Source organism: Podarcis gaigeae, assembly GCF_964106915.1.
Source record: "Podarcis gaigeae genome assembly, chromosome: W".
NCBI classification, from domain to species: Eukaryota; Metazoa; Chordata; class Lepidosauria; order Squamata; family Lacertidae; genus Podarcis; species Podarcis gaigeae.
This window is the reverse complement of record NC_139695.1, coordinates 12,266,124-12,283,591: the sequence shown is the minus strand read 5'-3', so window position 1 is coordinate 12,283,591 and position 17,468 is coordinate 12,266,124. Positions and strand designations below refer to the sequence as shown.

The following is a 17,468-nucleotide window of genomic DNA, read 5'->3' as shown; positions in this document are numbered from 1 at the left end:
ACACAGGCTTCTCCCGCCTGTAGTTTTCTAAAGGGTCCCCGCGTCGCCGTCGTGGTTAGACCCGATTTCCGTGGAGTAATCCCCTCACAGCAGGAGGGAATCAGCCATTACCGATGGCGCCGCCTCCGGAAGTCTAGAAAAAACTCAATATGGAGGCCAATTGGCCGAAATATTGGGAAATTTTGGAACAGGATGGCGACAAATTGAAATTGCAGGGTTTTGAGAAATTAAAAGATAATAATGTAGCCAATCTCACACTTTATCAAATAAGAGAGGCCTACAATTTAGACAAAAAAATTGGCTTCCAGGTGGAAAAATCAAAATTGGAAACAGAATTGTTAGATCCCAAAACTAAGATACTTTCAAGAATGTATAACTTGCTGCTAAAATGGAATACGCAGGATGAAACGGTTAAATCTGCAATGATTAAATGGGCACAAGACTGGGAACAGTTGTGGACCACCGGTATGAAATTTACGGCATGTAATGCCTTAAGAGAGAATATTATGAAAATGATATATAGGTGGTACATGACACCAGTCAAGCTAGCAAAAATCTACCATGTGTCTGATAATAAATGTTGGAAATGTAAGGAAAATGAAGGTACATTCTTTCACCTTTGGTGGACGTGCCCAAAGATTAAGGCTTTCTGGGAGATGATCTATAATGAAATGAAAAAGGTATTTAAATATACCTTCCTGAAGAAACCAGAGGCCTTTCTCCTGGGCATAGTCGGCCAATTGGTGCCAAAGAAGGATAGAACTTTCTTTATGTATGCTACAACAGCAGCAAGAATACTTATTGCAAAGTATTGGAAGACACAAGATTTACCCACCCTGGAAGAGTGGCAGATGAAGGTGATGGACTATATGGAACTGGCGGAAATGACTGGCAGAATCCGAGACCTGGGAGAAGAGTTGGTGGAAGAAGATTGGAAGAAATTTAAAGACTATCTGCAGAAACATTGTAAAATTAATGAATGTTAAAACGATGTTGGATTGAAAATTAGTGGTATTAACGACAAAATTAATAAGAAATGTAAAAATGAATAGATATTAGATGAAATTATAGAGTCATAAATGTTAAGAAATAGAGCGAAGGTAAAGGAAAGAGGGCAAGGATTTGCTGACTTAATTATGTAAATGGGAATACAAAAAGTGGAGGTGTGAGGAGGTCAAAGGAACAAGTTAAGGAGTTTAAAGTTATGAAAAATGGTATTGTTTTTAATTTTTTCTTATTTTTTCTTTGTTTTTTGTATGTAGTTTTTTATTATTATCTTTGTAAGTTCTATTTCTTTATATATTCCTACTTTTTCTTTTTTGATGTATTTTCTTTTCTTTCTTTTTATGTGGCTTTGTACTGATGTTTTTGTAAAACTTAATAAATATTTTACAAAAAAATAATAATAATCTTCGATACCTCCCTCTCTATGGAGGCGCAGATTACAGCTATAACAAAGGCGGCATTTTTTCATCTCCGCCAAGCTAAGCAGTTGGCTCCTTATCTCTCTCGCCCTGACCTAGCCACTGTGATCCACGCGACGGTCACCTCCAGACTGGATTATTGTAACTTGCTCTACGTGGGGCTGCCCTTGAGACTGACCCAGAAACTCCAGCAGGTGCAGAATGCCGCGGCGAGACTCCTTATGGGGTCTTCACTGCGAGATCACATTCATCCGGTACTATACCAGCTGCACTGGCTCCCGGTGGAGTACAGAATCAGGTTTAAGGTGCTGGTTTTAACCTTTACGTCCTAGGACCCTTGTACCTACGGGACCGCCTCTCCTGGTATGTCCCACAGAGGAACTTACGGTCTGCAAATAAAAACATGCTGAAGGTTCCAGGCCTCAGAGAGGTTATGCTGGCCTCAAGTAGAGCCAGGGCTTTCCTCTGACAATCTGCACAGAATTTTGCTTAACGGTTGCCATCAATTTGATTTTAATTAATTTTTTATAATGAAATGTTTTTGGAATGTTGGGTTACTTGATTGTTGTTAGCCGCCCTGAGCCCGGCTTCGGCTGGGGAGGGCGGGGTATAAATAAAATTTATGATTATTTATTATTATTATTATGTGATGGTGAATTTTGGTCGGCCCATTGGAAAAAGCGTCAGGATCCACGAGGATCTGTGTTTCAAAACCATGTTTTTGGAACACAGTATGACCAGGAAGCCGTGGATCCGAGTTTTTTGAGGTGCAGGCTGTGCCCCTGGACTTGATGTGTGATTTGACGGTGAGTTTCGGGTGGCCCAGGACGCAGGTGGCACTGTGGGTTAAAGCCTCAGCGCCTAGGACTTGCCGATCGAAAGGTCGGCGGTTCGAATCCCTGCGGCGGGGTGCGCTCCCGCTGCTCGGTCCCAGCGCCTGCCAACCTAGCAGTTCGAAAGCACCTCCGGGTGCAAGTAGATAAATAGGGACTGCTTACCAGCGGGAAGGTAAACGGCGTTTCCGTGTGCGGCTCTGGCTCTCCAGAGCAGCGATGTCACGCTGGCCACGTGACCCGGAAGTGTCTCCGGACAGCGCTGGCCCTCGGCCTCTTAAGTGAGATGGGCGCACAACCCCAGAGTCTGTCAAGACTGGCCCGTACGGGCAGGGGTACCTTTACCTTTACCTTTTACCTTCGGGTGGCCCAATGCAAAAACCCTGAGGATCCCTGGTTTGGAAAAATGTTTTTGGCCTACGGTGTTTCCAGGAAGCATTGGACCCGTGTTTTTTGTGGTGCAGGCAGTGCCCATGGACATGGCATGCAATTTGATGGTGAGTTGGGGTGGCCCAATTCAAAAACCCTGAGGATCCATGAGGAATCGTGCTTCGAAACCACGTTTTTGGGCCATGGTGTTGCCTGGAAGCCATGTATCCGAATTTTTTTGTGTGCAGGCAGTGACCAAGGACATGACATGTGATTTGATGGTCAGTTATGGGTGGACCAATGCAAAAACCCTGAGGATCCATGAGGATCCATGCTTCAAAATGTCCTTTTTGGCCCACGGCATTTCCAGGAAGCCGTGGATCCTGTTTTTTGTGTGTGCTGGCTGTGGCCATGGACATGACGTGTGATTTGACTGTGAATTGTGGTGGTCAATGCAGAAACCCTGAGGACCCATGAGGACCCATGGTTTGGAAATTTGTTTTTGGCCCACAGTGTTGCCAGGAAGCCATAGGCTCGTTTTTTTGGTTTGCAGGCTGTGTCCATGGACATGTTTGATTTGATGGTCAGTTTGCCTTGCCCCAATGCAAAACCCTTAGGATCCATGAGGATATGTGCTTCGAAACCACTTTTTTTGCCTACTGCGTTGCCAGGACGCCATGGATCCTGTTTTTTGTTTTTTGTTTATGTGCACACTGTGCCCCTGGCTGTGACATGTGATCTGACGGTGAGTTAGGCGTGGTCCAATGCAAAAACCCTGAGTATCCACGAGGATCCATGGTTGGGAACTGTAATGGCCATGGACTCGGGTTCAGACTCGAAGCCAGAGGAGTCTCAGTCCACACCGGATCCTTTGCCTCAGTCAGCAGCTAAACCTAGTCTGGGGCCTGATTCTGAAGAGTCCCAGTCTGCACAGGTTTCCCTGCAACAAGCACCAGCTGGGCCGAGTCAGGGGCCTGAGCCTGCCCTGGCTCCAGATGCGGGGATTACCTCGTTGCCTCCAGCTGGGCCATCACTTACAGCTGCTCCACTACCAGTTGGGTCAGGGGAGGCTGAGGCGGCCTCTGGGTCTAGTAACCCACTGACATCTCCCGAGCTGTAGAGACTGAGGTCTGAGAGAATGAGAGACCTGAGTACTCACAGGAGGAATGCTTGCCTTCGGGCGAGACAGGGAGGTGAGTCGCTGGGGGATCAGGACCGGTTGTTACCTCGACAGAGATAAAAGGCTGCTGGACCCTGCCCCAGGTTGTGGGAACAATATTGCTGTTTCCCAGAACCTGCCTGTGATCCTGTGCCTCACCTTGCCTGGTTTCCTACCTCATGTCCTTCCTTGTCCCTGTTTGACTGACTCCTCAGGGAACCCTTGGATTCGGGACCGGACCTGGACTGCATTGCTCGGGTTACCCTCGGGCCCAACACAATTTGTTCCTGCCAAACCCACACTCCCCCCCTCCTGGGGGTGCATTCGGGCAAATTCGGAAGCCATGGCTGACCTGGTGGCGGCACTGGTGGCATTGGCCCACGACAACCAAACCATGGCCAATACCATCCAGCAGTTAAGCAACACTGTCACTGCATTACAACAGTGTTTGGACACCCTGCCGGCTCCTGGTGCCGACGCTTCTGCTACCGGCAAGTACCCGGTGGTGCTGCCAGAGAAATTTGATGGAACCCCGGCAAACTTCCCTATGTTTCTCTCCCAGGCCAAGCTGTACATCAGGGCATGCTTGGAACTTCCCCAATGACTGCACCAAGGTACATTTTCTGATCAACCTACTGAAGGACCGGGCGGCCAGATGGGCGCTGCCGCTGCTTCAGCAAGACTAGAAGGGAACTGGTGCATCTGCTTGGGGGCAGTGAGAGGCGCTGAGGTGAGGTGATACTGTCGGTATATGCTGTCCCATCAGTGCAGATGGAAGATACAACGTGGTACAAAAGAGGAATGGCTGTGGAGGGCTGGCTGGCTACTGCACTGAGATAGTTCAAACCGCTTTGAAGTTCTCCTTCCTCTTCATTTTCAGACATCATTATATATAACTATATCACAATGTTTGGCTGGTGATACATCAGTGTTGAAAAGCAGATATCACCCAGCCCTAGTTAGCTCCAGGTTTTAGTTGGCCCTGGCGCATGACACCCTCCATAGGGACCTCTCACACAGTGAGTCCGTCTCCTAAGTGCATCAGGTTCTAGGGACTTTTGTCAGTAGAGTGCCCTACTGGGAACCTCCTGGCCTAGTAAGCTCATATGGATCTGTGTGCAATCAGATCCAGAACCCTCCTCAGGCAGGAACAAACTAGCACTTAGATTAAAATATTAAAGTGAGCCATGGGCCAAGCTAGGATCAATAACTCGTGAACGGTAAATGAAATGAATCCAACTCATGAATGATGTCCCTAATTGGGTGGTTGTTGGCCATTGGGATGGGAAAGGGGAGCCCAGGAGCCCAAACAGTAGGTGGAGCCCCAGTCCATGGTAAGCAGAGCCATAGCCATTGAAAACCAGAGACAACTAATTCTTGTTTGTGCCTATCCTCCTCCCTGCTGAGTTTTACAAGGGCACCCCTGAGACTAAAGTGGCCTCAGTTAACACCCTCTCTCTAAGAAGGCATTGACATCTTTACCAACATCACTTCCTCAATCATCAGCATTTGCAAAAGGGCTGGGAAAGTCAACCCTGAGAATGATTCGAATCCTCACCATGTAGATCTAGTTCTGTACATGACCAGGTAAATTAAGCTCTCTCTCCTTTTTTTGAGTGATGTGTAATGGAAGGTGGACCATAGGCCCAGTGTGTTCCAAGTTTTGCTTGCCTGAACCTCTCCCGTGAGCACATGGTCCCTACATGGATGGTGTGAGAGCACCCAGTGCTGGAACTTAGCAGTTCAGTAGGTCTTGCAATGCCCATGGAACTGCAAAGCAGCTCATGATAGCCTTGTCCAGGGACAGGAAAAACTGTGGCCCGCCAGACTCTTAAGTCCCATCAGCCCCAGCTAATACAGCTAGTGTAAAGGGGATAATGGGAATTGTAGTCCAACAGCATGGGGAGAGCCACTGGTTTCCTATCTCTCCATCTGCCTGGGCTCCTCGAGACAACATATTTACCGAGCAATTGCCCTGATCTGCTTGCACAAAACTTACACAGAGGTTAGACAATGCCTGTCTTTATTGAACATCCATCTTGATTTGCTTGCAGGAAGTTTATGTCTTTCCATTAGTCATTTCTTAACGCTGCACTTTCAGTGCATTTTCCCACCACTTTCCTAACTTCAAAAAAGTGAAGCTTTGTTTTAAAGTAGATTTGTTGCACCAGGGCAACAGAGTTCTTTAATCCCACTTTAATTGTGCACACCTAAATTTTCCAGTATGCACTTGCACTCCCACAAAATATATTCTGGAGGTGCTCCCCACCCCATTGTTCTAGTGTTCTTCCTCTTTACCTAGTCAAAACAAAAAAAATTCCTTCCAGTAGCACCTTAAAGACCAACTAAGTCAGTTCTTGGTATGAGCTTTCGTGTGCATGCACACTTCTTCAGATACACACTTTTGCACACGAAAGCTCAGAGAGGTTTGGGATCTTTTGCTGGAGTTATAACGTGTGTTCATTTACGAATATGTGTTTTACCCTTAAACCTATACCGATAGAAGTTATTGCACAAAGGAATAAAGCTTGGTTTATTATATGAAACAAAAGTGACAGAATATATAAATGCTACTTCAGACAGCAAAATTACTATTCAAGCTGGCAGCAAATTCTATCATAAGTCCACACCTTGATCTGAAGAGTGAAAGATTCCCCAACTGTTTTTAAAAAACTAGAAAAGTGAGAATGACAATTTTCCTATAGAACTCACAGTGAAAGTAAAGCAGAGAGCAAGGGGGAGAGTACACCTAACCTTAAAGCAAAGCAGGCATGGGAGCGCTGAGTAGGTTCCTTGCTTTTGGAGCTATGATAGTTGTGGTTTGAGGACCCGATCCCCGCTTAGTGAAATGAAGACACAAGGACACGTAATATAAGGTTAATGGGTCAAGAAAAGGCCACAACTTTATTGATTACAGCAAGTGAAAAGGTATTGGCTTAGGCATTGGATCACGTGACTTGACTCCACCCACTCAGAGTCTAAAAAGGGGGGTTTATTCACCAGTAGGTGGAGCCCGTTGATGCTAATCCAACTATAAGCTCTCCCCGATGTCACCGAGGGTCGTGCCATGGCCCCCCGCCACACAGGCATCGGACAGGATCCACGACCGCCGGATTCCTTTAACGGAATACCCAAAATTGAAGGCGTTGGCGATGGCCACACCTAGCCCTTCCACCACCACAAACACATTCCAATGCCTAACCACCACCCGAGCCCAAAAGGTTCGCCGCACCCTCACAGCTGTAACCAATCCCTGATACTGCTGATGATGCTACTTAAGCAAATGCCGTTCCCCAGATCTGAAAGATGAACCCCATCATTCCGGAACAAGGCCTGATTGCCAATCCGGATACGGTCATGAGAAATGACTCGGCCATTCATGAAGCGCACCCAGCAGGCTACTGAGCGATTTAAGAGTTTCCTGGATTTTTCCATGGCCATAATGTTCTGCGCACCGTGACAAACTATTCTCTTTAGGAAGGAGGACCAGAACACCGTTGTTCCAGGACACAAGGCAGCAAGCTCATCCAAGTCTCTTTTTATGTTCCACAACAAATCTGCACTACTTCTTCCAACAAGGGCATTCTCCCCCAGTTGAAGGATAAGGATGTCAGGGGGGCCAAACGCGGCAACTTTCTCCCTCAGCAATGGCATGAGCTCCTCCCAACGCATGCCTCGCCTTGAAAACCAGGAAACTCGCATCCCAGATGGCAGCCCGAGATTAGGGGTGAGGCTGCAGCTTGCAGACCGTACGCAGGCCCAGTGAACTATACTGTGGCCGCAGATCCAAACACTTTTTCTGAAGACGGCTAAGGATAAAAGAAAGAAAAAGACAGGTAAGTGGAGGTAATGCAAGAAAGTTCAGAGCATGCTAACGAATGTAGCCTTTATAAGCATCGGATTTCCACTTCCGGGATGGTGCCTCCGGTAATGGCAGAATTCCTCTGATCGGGAGGAATTTGCCCCGTGGGAATCTGGGTCTGGCTGCCACGGCGAAGGCGGAGACCCGCAAAAAATCACAGGCAGGAGAAGCCTGTGAGCGTGGGATTTGGCGGGCACCCTTTGCGCCTCCCTTACTCGCGGGGAAACCCGGTTTCGGGGGTCTTGAGCGACGTGGGGTGAGCGGCGCGGTGCTTCGAATCGTCTGCTTCTTCCATGGAGCGAAGCCGCATAGCTGTTGCCGGAGAGCGCTGACTTTTTCCTGTGGACAATTTGACTTCATAGTAACTACCCATGAGTAGAGCTGAAGCAGGAGAATTGGATTTTTAAACGTCTAATTTGGTATCGTAACGGGGAGGTTCAATACAGGAAGTCCGCCTTCCCCTTTTGTAAATAGACTGAAGCAATGAGGCTGCAAGCTGAAGTCTTGGAAAGCCTATTGTAAAAGACTAAATTTCTATTGCTAAAGAACATTAAACCCCCCTTGGAGGCAGGAGAAGAGGGGGGGAAGTTGTGGACTGAGTATGCCTGCAGGAGAGAGCGAAGAGAGCTAAAATACCGCCGCTCTGACCCTGGAAACGGGCTGCTAGCAGGACTGACATTTTTTGGAATGTTCATTGACAGCGTTTAGAACGTTCATTGACAGCTAGCTAATAAGAGAAATACATTGTTTCTACTGTCTCCGGCTGCTTTTAAAAAGGAGTAAAAGTAACTGAAAACTGAAACTAACTTTGGATTGTTTGAACTGTGTTTAAAAGAGGACATTACTGACTAATATAAATAGAAACTGTTTCCCCCTAGTGGAAACCTTTGAAACTGGTTGCTTTATAAGAGCTGAGCTAGGGGAATTTCCAGCTGCAAGATAAAAAACTGTGAGACTCTGGGACTGACCTTGAATCTTTTAAGTGATATGGCAAATGGAAAGGAAAAAACAAATCAGTCAACTGCTGAAAAAACATTAAGGTCTGGGAGGACTTGGCAGCAACCCAGGAGAGGCTCAACATCAGGCCCCCCTGCTTCTTCTGCTGCTGCTTCTGTACCGGTACACTCAAAACCAAGAGGAATTTCGACAGAAGAGGCCTTAGCAGTTGCATTAAATAAGATAAAAGATTCACTGGAACAGCTTCACAAGAAAGCAGACGTGACAAATGTGAAAGTGGATGCTGCAACTATTAAAATTGATTTAAATAAAGAAAGTATAAATAATCTGGGACAAAAGGTGAATACCAATACAGAAACCATCCAGAAATTGATACAGGAATCTACTTTGATACGGCAGACTGCGGAGGACGCTAGGGAGAAAGCCGTTGCTGCGGAATGTAAAGTAACACAACTGGAGAGAGAGAGAGAGAGAGAGAGTCCCAGCCCTACAGAGGCAACTTGATGATCATAAGTTGACGCTTGCTATGATTGAACTTAAAGAAAAACAGACGAATCTGAGGATCAGAGCCCTACCTGAATTGGAGAAGGAAAGCTTGGTAGACTTTCTCACACAGGAATTTGCTGACTTTTGGGACTTGGATTTGGGTCAAGAAGAGTTTAGAATTGTGAGGGCCTTTAGACTTGGAAGAGGAGGGGAAAAAGAGAAGAATAGAATAAGAGACTGTTTGATCACCCTTCGAACTAAAGAAGAGAGAGACAGAATTTTGGGTTGGCACTACCAGAAGACTTTGGAAGTACAACAGTCAAGAGTGGAAATTTTTAAAGACGTCCCAAAATATCTTTTGGATCTTAGGCCTAACTATGGAGATGTGGTTGCCCTGCTGAGAAGGAATAAAATCATCTTTAGGTGGGAGTTTCCCCAAGGTCTATCCTTCAGCTTCAAAGGAAGGAAAATAAAAATAAGATCAGTAGAAGATAAAGTAAAGTTTTTGTATAAATACGAAGAAGATCCACAGAAGGGACTTGGAAAAGAGCCAAGAGCATCGGATAGAAGATCACCAAATAGGGGAATATTGGATATATCAGCATTATCCTTTGGATTGGATCTCCCAGTGAACGTGTCACCACCACCACCAACAGAAGAAGAGCAAGCATTGGGTGCAGTTGGAGGAATATCAGCGTAACTACACGATGGCGTTGCAGGTTTCGAGCTGGAATGTGAATGGATTAAATTCTCCAGAAAAAAGGCGGAGGGTCTTTCATTTATTGAGAAAAGAACATTTGGACTTCATTTGTTTGCAAGAAACACGTGTGATAAGGCTACACAGGAAGATATTGAGTAATAAAAGACTGGGCCAAGAATTTATCTCATCAGATAAAGTTTTTTAAAAAAAGGAGTGGTCCTTTATGCAAAGGAGAGCCTATCACCGAAATTCATATTTAAAGATGACAAAGGAAGATTTGTTGCAATTGAAATTCAATCACAAGGAGAGAAATTCTTGATTGTAGGTATTTATGCACCAAATGAAGGAAAATCGGAGTTCTTTAAGAAGCTACACGAGACTCTGATGGATTATATGGACTATAATATGATCTTGATGGGAGATATGAATGGAGTGGTGTCTACAAATATGGACAAGGCACAGAGACAGGTAGTCACCAAAGATGGTAGACTACCAAAAACCTTTTTTGACATGACTGAAAATATGGATTTAGTTGACATTTGGAGAATGAAGAACCCTCTGGGAAGAGAGGGAACTTTCTTCTCTGAGGCTAAAATGACATGGACAAGAATTGACCAAATCTGGGTCACCAGGGGATTGGCTCCGAAGATCAGCAAAGCGGAGATTTGCCCCAAAACTTGTTCTGACCATAATGCTGTGAAGATGGAAATGAAATTGACGCCAATTGGTTCCTTTAGATGGAGGATGAACGATACTTTGTTCAGGAATGAAGAGGTGACCAAGAAGGCCCAAAAAACTCTAAGAGACTATTTCGAGATAAATATGAATACTACAGTGGAAAAAAGAGTAATTTGGGATGCAAGTAAAGCAGTTATGAGAGGATTCTTAATACAACAGAATGCAATTAAGCAGAGAACTCAGAACGAAAAAAAGGATAAAATCCTGGGGAAAATAAAGGAAGGAGAGAAGAAATTGAAAGCAAAACCAAAGTCACAGGAGATCCGGAAAGAGATAAAGTTATACCAAGTACAATATACGAAGCTGATGAATCAGGAAATAGAATGGAAGATTAAACAGATGAGGCAAAAGTCATTTGAATCGGCAAATAAGTGTGGAAAATTGTTGGCCTGGCAAATGAAAAAAAGACAAAAACTCAATACTATTACGAATTTGGAAGTGGAAGGAAAGAATATACAGAACCCAGTGGAGATCAGGAAGTGTTTTCAGAGGTATTTTAAACAACTTTATACACAGGAGACGCAGAAAGAAATGGATATTGATCGATTTTTGAAAATAAATGGACTACACAAAATCTCTCAGGAAAATCAGCTAATGTTGAATCACAAAATAACGGACCAGGAGGTGGAAGGGGCCATCCAGAACATGCAATTAGGTAAATCTCCAGGACCAGATGGTTTGACTTCAAAATATTACAGATCTTTGAAAGAATGGTTAATACAACCATTGAAGGAAGTCTGTAATGAAATATTGGAAGGGAGAAGGGCACCAGAGTCGTGGAAGGAAGCTTATATTACACTTATACCGAAAACAGAGACTGAAAAGACACAGCTCAAGAATTACCGCCCCATATCGCTGCTTAATGTAGATTACAAAATTTTTGCATACATTTTGGCTAAAAGATTAAAAAAGATGTTAGTAGAAGAAATTCATAAAGACCAAGCGGGCTTTCTCCCGGGCAGACATTTGTCTGACAGCATGAGGAATATAATTAATATTCTAGAAAAACTACAAGTGAATATCAATACTAAGGCAGTCTTGATATTTGTGGATACAGAGAAAGCCTTTGACAACATTTCTTGGAGTTTTATGAAGAAGAATCTACAGGGGATGGGGGTAGGTCAAGGTTTTGAAAATGGTATAGGTGCAATTTATTCAGAACAAAAGACAAAATTAATTGTGAACAATGTAGTGACAGAAGAGTTTAAGATTGAGAAAGGGACACGACAAGGTTGCCCAATTTCTCCATTGCTCTTTATATTGGTCCTTGAGGTTTTGTTAAATATGATTAGAAAGGACCAAGAGGTTAAAGGTATACAATGTTGTATTTGCAGACTCCTATACACAGCGGAAGGATGAGCAGTACATGCCACATGCTTAACTTTACTTTATTTACACTTCAATGCTGAGAGATTACCAACGTGCATCTTGCCTCTGCGAGAGCAGAGAAGCAACTCCTCTCCTCGGAAACAAAGAACACCGAGAGAAAACAGTGAAAAACAGGAAACCAGTGTACGTCACATCCAGTCTCCCATTCCCGTGGGAAATCCAACAGTACTCTGACTGTGGAATGCAAAACATTGTCCCGTGACAAGCACTTCGCTGCACAGTGAAGGAAGCAGAAACCAACATACAAGTGGGAGCTAAACAGTACAAACTGAAAGCATTTGCTGATGATTTAGTATTGACTTTACAGGAGCCAGAATCTAGTACTAAAAGGATATTGGAACTGATTCAAGAATTTGGACAGGTAGCAGGTTTTAAGTTGAACAAGATGAAAACTAAGGTTTTAGAGAAAAACTTAACCGTGAATGAGAGAGAGAAGTTTCAGGAGGAGACAGGACTAACATTGGTTAAGAAAGTGAAATATTTAGGGGTTAATATGACTGCCAAAAATGTGAATTTATTTAAGGATAATTATGAAAAATGTTGGATTGAAATGAAAAAGGATTTAGAAATATGGACAAATTTGAAGTTATCATTGTTAGGCCGAATTGCTGTGATAAAAATGAATGTGTTGCCAAGGATGTTGCTTTTGCTTCAAACATTGCAAATTTTGGATAAGATGGATTGTTTCAAGAAGTGGCAGAAAGATATTTCCAGATTTGTTTGGCAGGGCAAGAAGCCTCGAATAAAATCTAAGATATTAACTGATGCCAAAGAAAGAGGTGGATTTGCCCTGCCAGACTGTTTCAAGAAGTGGCAGAAAGACATATCTAAATTTGTCTGGCAGGGCAAAAAGCCCAGAATAAAATTTAAGATTTTAACTGATGCAAAAGAAAGAGGGGGGTTTGCCCTGCCGGATTTAAGACTTTACTATGAATCAGCTGCTTTTTGCTGGCTGAGAGAATGGCTGCTTCTTGAAAACACTGACGTGTTGGATTTAGAAGGCTTCAATAATGCATTTGGCTGGCATGCATATTTGTGGTACGATAAGGTAAAAACACATAAAGCGTTTAAAAATCATATTGTTAGAAAAGCATTGTTTAATGTTTGGATAAGATATAAGGATTTGTTAGAAAAGAAAACCCCAAGATGGTTGTCACCAATGGAAGCGAAGGCACAGAAAAAACTCAATATGGAGGCCAAATGGCTGAAATATTGAGAAATCCTGGAACAAGATGGAGACAGAATAAAATTGCAGAGCTTTGAAAAATTGAAAAACAAAGTGCAGGATTGGCTCCATTATTACCAAATAATGGAGGCATACAATTTGGACAAAAAAGTTAGTTTCCAGGTGGAAAAATCAAAATTGGAAACAGAATTGTTAGATTCAAAAATCAAGAATTTGTCAAGAATGTATAACTTGCTGTTGAAATGGAACACTCAGGATGAAATGGTGAAATCAGCTATGATTAAATGGGCACAAGACGTTGGACATAATATAATGATGGCTGACTGGGAACAGTTATGGACCACAGGTATGAAATTCACGGTATGTAATGCCCTAAGAGAAAATTTAATGAAAATGATTTATAGGTGGTACATGACACCAGTCAAGCTTACAAAAATTTACTATTTGCCCGATAATAAATGTTGGAAATGTAATGAGACTGAAGGAACATTCTTTCACCTTTGGTGGACATGCCCAAGGATTAAGACATTCTGGGAGATGATTTATAACGAAATGAAAAAGGTATTTAAATATACCTTCCTGAAGAAACCAGAGGCCTTTCTCCTGGGCATGGTCGGCCAATTGGTGCCAAAGAAGGATAGGACTTTTTTTATGTATGCAACAACAGCAGCAAGAATACTCATCGTGAAGTATTGGAAGACACAAGATTTACCCACCCGGGAAGAGTGGCAGATGAAGTTGATGGACTATATGGAACTGGTGGAAATGACTGGCAGAATCCGAGACCAGGGAGAAGAGTCGGTAGAAGAAGACTGGAAATTGTTTAAAGACTATTTACAGAAATACTGTAAAATTAAGGAATGTTAGAAAAATGTGGGAATGAAGTTATATGGCTTTAGTAGAAATGTTATAAGGAATTAAGTATAAATAGATTATTAGAGTATTAAAGGAAAAAACAAGGTTAGAATATGTTGAGATAATTATAGGATAGAAAACAGAGGAAGATGGAAAGGAATTGCTGAAACAATTAACAGAAGTGGAATACAAAAAGGGAGGTGTGAGGAGGTCGTTGAAATAAGTAAATGAAAGATAAGATATTGAAATTGTTTGATGTGTTTTAAACTGTTTTTGTTCTGTTTTGTTAGTTTAATGTGTTAGTGTTATGTAGTGTTTTTGTATTGTATTGTATTGTGCACTTTTTTGTTTTTTTTTTGTTTTTGTAGTGTTTAAAATGTTGGAAAAGTAATAAATATTATTTTTTTTAAAAAAAAAACATAATGTGGAATATTTACAGGGATTTTGACGAATTGAAAAATACTTACCCAAATCTAGTCATAATTTGGTCTTCCCCGTTAGAAAGGTGCATATGGAGAGATTGCAGATGTCCTATTGCTATTAATAAGTCCAGGAAAATATGCTTGGTGGCTCGTAGAGTGGTGTCACTGGGGGGACGGGTCATCGACCACCCCAACATTCGATTCAGCAAGGAGACCCTCTACCGCGGGGATGGCGTACATCTTTCCAATGAGGGGAACGATGTTTGGCTGGCTGACATTTCTGCAGGGATTAGGGATTGGTTGCAGATTTGAGGGTATTGGCGGCAAGCTTTTGCTTGAGTGGCGGTGAGGCATTGGTCGGGGTATTGTTATGTAGATGGATGGGGGGGAGGAGCGCCATCACCTCCCCCAGTTGCGAAGGGTAGTCCGGTAAAGGACTCCGGGGGTGTGGCCCCGTCCGAAGCCTAGGGAGGTCAGAGCCCAAGGCACGCCCCTGAGCGGTGACCCCAGGGGAGTGCCTAGATGATGTGCATCAGCAGGGCTCCCCCTGCTGGTGTTAACCCTTCCCGGCCTCTCAGGCATACAGCCTGAAGCCGGATAGTGGATAGGACCAATGCCTAGGCCAATACCGCTCATTTCCTGCAATCAATAAAGTTGTGGCCATTTTTTGGCCATTAACCTTAATTTATGGTGTCTTGTGTCTTTATTTCCTCTGGTGAGAGGAGGGAACTCGCCACACAAACACTCTGCAGGTTCAGCCCCCAAAAGAAACTGCTCTATGGTCTCTGTGTTGGGAAATGGGAACAGATCTTGCTCATCACCAACTGTCAGGGAACTGACATCAGAGAGAAAAGCAGAGGCAGGGCTCCAGAGCGATGCCGGAGAGGGAACCAGTCGGGGGGAAGGAATTCAGTGTGACACCAATAGAGAGGAGAGGGAGATGGAGGAATCGGTGTCAGGGCTCCGAGACCCTTCAACCGAGGCCAGCAGAGAGAGCGCTGGCACGCCCTTGCCGTCCCCTTACCTGCGCAGACGCGTTCCGCGCAGGGAACACAGGCGGAGACTTGGGGTCAAACAGCTTTTATGCTGGAAGAGATTCAAGAAACGCCCACTGACGGATTCTGCAAGTGACTAACAGGTCACGGAGGGCGAGCTCTAACCCTAAACATGGTTGAGCAAACGATCTAACTGAAGTGGAGGCAGTTTACACATGAGTAACCCACCCATAACCATCACAGCAATCCGTCAGTCCCTTGCTGTTACTCGTGAGTAAGCAGTGGAAACATGAGCCAGACTGGAGGCGCCGGGGCAGCGGAGCCAGCTGCGGGGGCGCAGGACCTGGTGAAGAGGAACCAGGAGCTGGAACGGCATGTAGCACTGCTGATGGCGCGGCTGGACGAGAGGCGCACCCAGGACGCGCAGGTGAGACCCACCCCAGTGGCAAAGAAGGTGCCCGGACTGGTACACAAATTTGGGGGAAAACCCCAAGAATATAATGGATTCCGGACAGAAATAGAGTACGCCTTGCAGCTGCAGCATGATGACTTTGCTGACGAGGCAGCACAGGTGGCGTATATCGTGGGGCACCTTGAGGGCAGCGCGAGGGAATGGGTTAGACCCCTAATGGCCACGCACAACCCCGCCATGAAGGACGTCCGGAAGTTTCTTCAGGCGATGGACGCTATGTATTCAAGCCAATTGGGGGAGAGTGTGACCCAACGGGAGCTGTTGAGATGCAAGCAGGGGGACCTTTCCGTTAGAGACTACTGGTCCCGCTTTGCGATGCTAATACACAGGCTCGAGTGGGATATGGACAGCCCGCCCATACGGATGCTGTTTGAGGAGGGGTTGTCCTCAGCCGTTAAAGATGAGCTCTCCCGCGCGCCCCACCCGGAGACTATGGATCAGCTGACTAAAGCGGCGCTGGCGATAGGCTCTCGCCAGGAAGCGCGCGCTTTGGAAAGGCGGGAAGGGAGAGGGGAGCGTTTCCCTGACTACCGCATTCCTGAGATGCCAAGGCAGCCTTCCGATGACGTGGTGCCAATGGAAATCGATGGGACGCGCGCACGCGAGGTTCTGAGCGCCCACCAAGGAGGAAAAAGGGAAGGAAAGGCTGGGAAAAGCACCAAGAAATGTTTCCTCTGCCAACGGCCAGGACACTTTGCCAGGGTCTGTCCACAAAGAAAGGCTTGGCAAGGGATGGTGGGAGCCGCTGGAAACGAGGAGGAGGGGGCAGAGGAAAAGGTGCAGGGAAACGACAGCGCTTGACTGCCCACAGGGGGGAGCAGCAGCCAAGCAAACAACTAAGTGAAGTGCCCCTACCTGACCCACCCAAGGTTTCTATAGCGATAGAGGTGATGCTAGAACTCCCAAATGGACACCCAGTCAAGGTGAAGGCAATGTTGGACTCAGGCAGCTCCTGTAATTTTTTTAGTAAGGAGTTTGCACTGGAGCACCAGATCCACTTGCTGCCATTGGATTTCCCACTTCAAGTGACCACGATTGATGGCAGGGAGTTGCTGGGGGGGGGGGGAGGTGACACATCAAACCCCACCAATGAGAATGAGTGTGTCCAGGCACACAGAGACCATTGCCTTTCACGTGGCCACACTGGCGGGACCCCCGATAATACTGGGGATGAGCTGGCTAGTGCTCCATGATCCAGTGGTGGCGTGGCACCAACGCACAGTCACCTTCGGGTCAGCGCACTGTTTGGAACACTGTCTAGGGGGGGAGAAGCCCAGGGTGAGATTGGCCAGAGTGGCAGCAACCACGCTGAAGCAGAAAGCGCAGGTGCCGCCACAGTACGCGGACTTACAAGAGGTTTTCAGCGAGAGGGAAGCGGACAGACTGCCGCCACATAGGCCCTTCGACTGCCAAATCAACCTACTCCCTGGGGCACAGCTGCCGGTGGGTAAGCTGTATGCCATGTCCGACAGAGAGATGCAGGAGTTGCGAGACTTTATAGACAAGAACTTGAAAAGGGGGTTTATAAGAGAATCTAAGGCAGTGGGGGGCAGCCCTGTGTTTTTTGTGGATAAGAAAAACTCGGATCAGCCGAGGCTCATCGTAGACTATAGAAAATTAA

General features: G+C 45.3%; 1 long non-coding RNA gene across 1 annotated transcript in view; it reads left to right on the top strand.

Annotated features, from left to right (window-relative positions):
- Positions 1-14,376, top strand: part of LOC310835992 — a 201,004-nt gene extending 186,628 nt beyond the window's left edge. Inside the window, exons 2-4 of the long non-coding RNA XR_014559812.1 lie at positions 7,622-11,849; positions 12,166-12,727; positions 12,839-14,376. This is a non-coding gene — a long non-coding RNA (uncharacterized lncRNA). The remainder of the gene's footprint in view (positions 1-7,621; positions 11,850-12,165; positions 12,728-12,838) is intronic.
- The last annotated feature ends 3,092 nt before the right edge of the window (positions 14,377-17,468 follow it).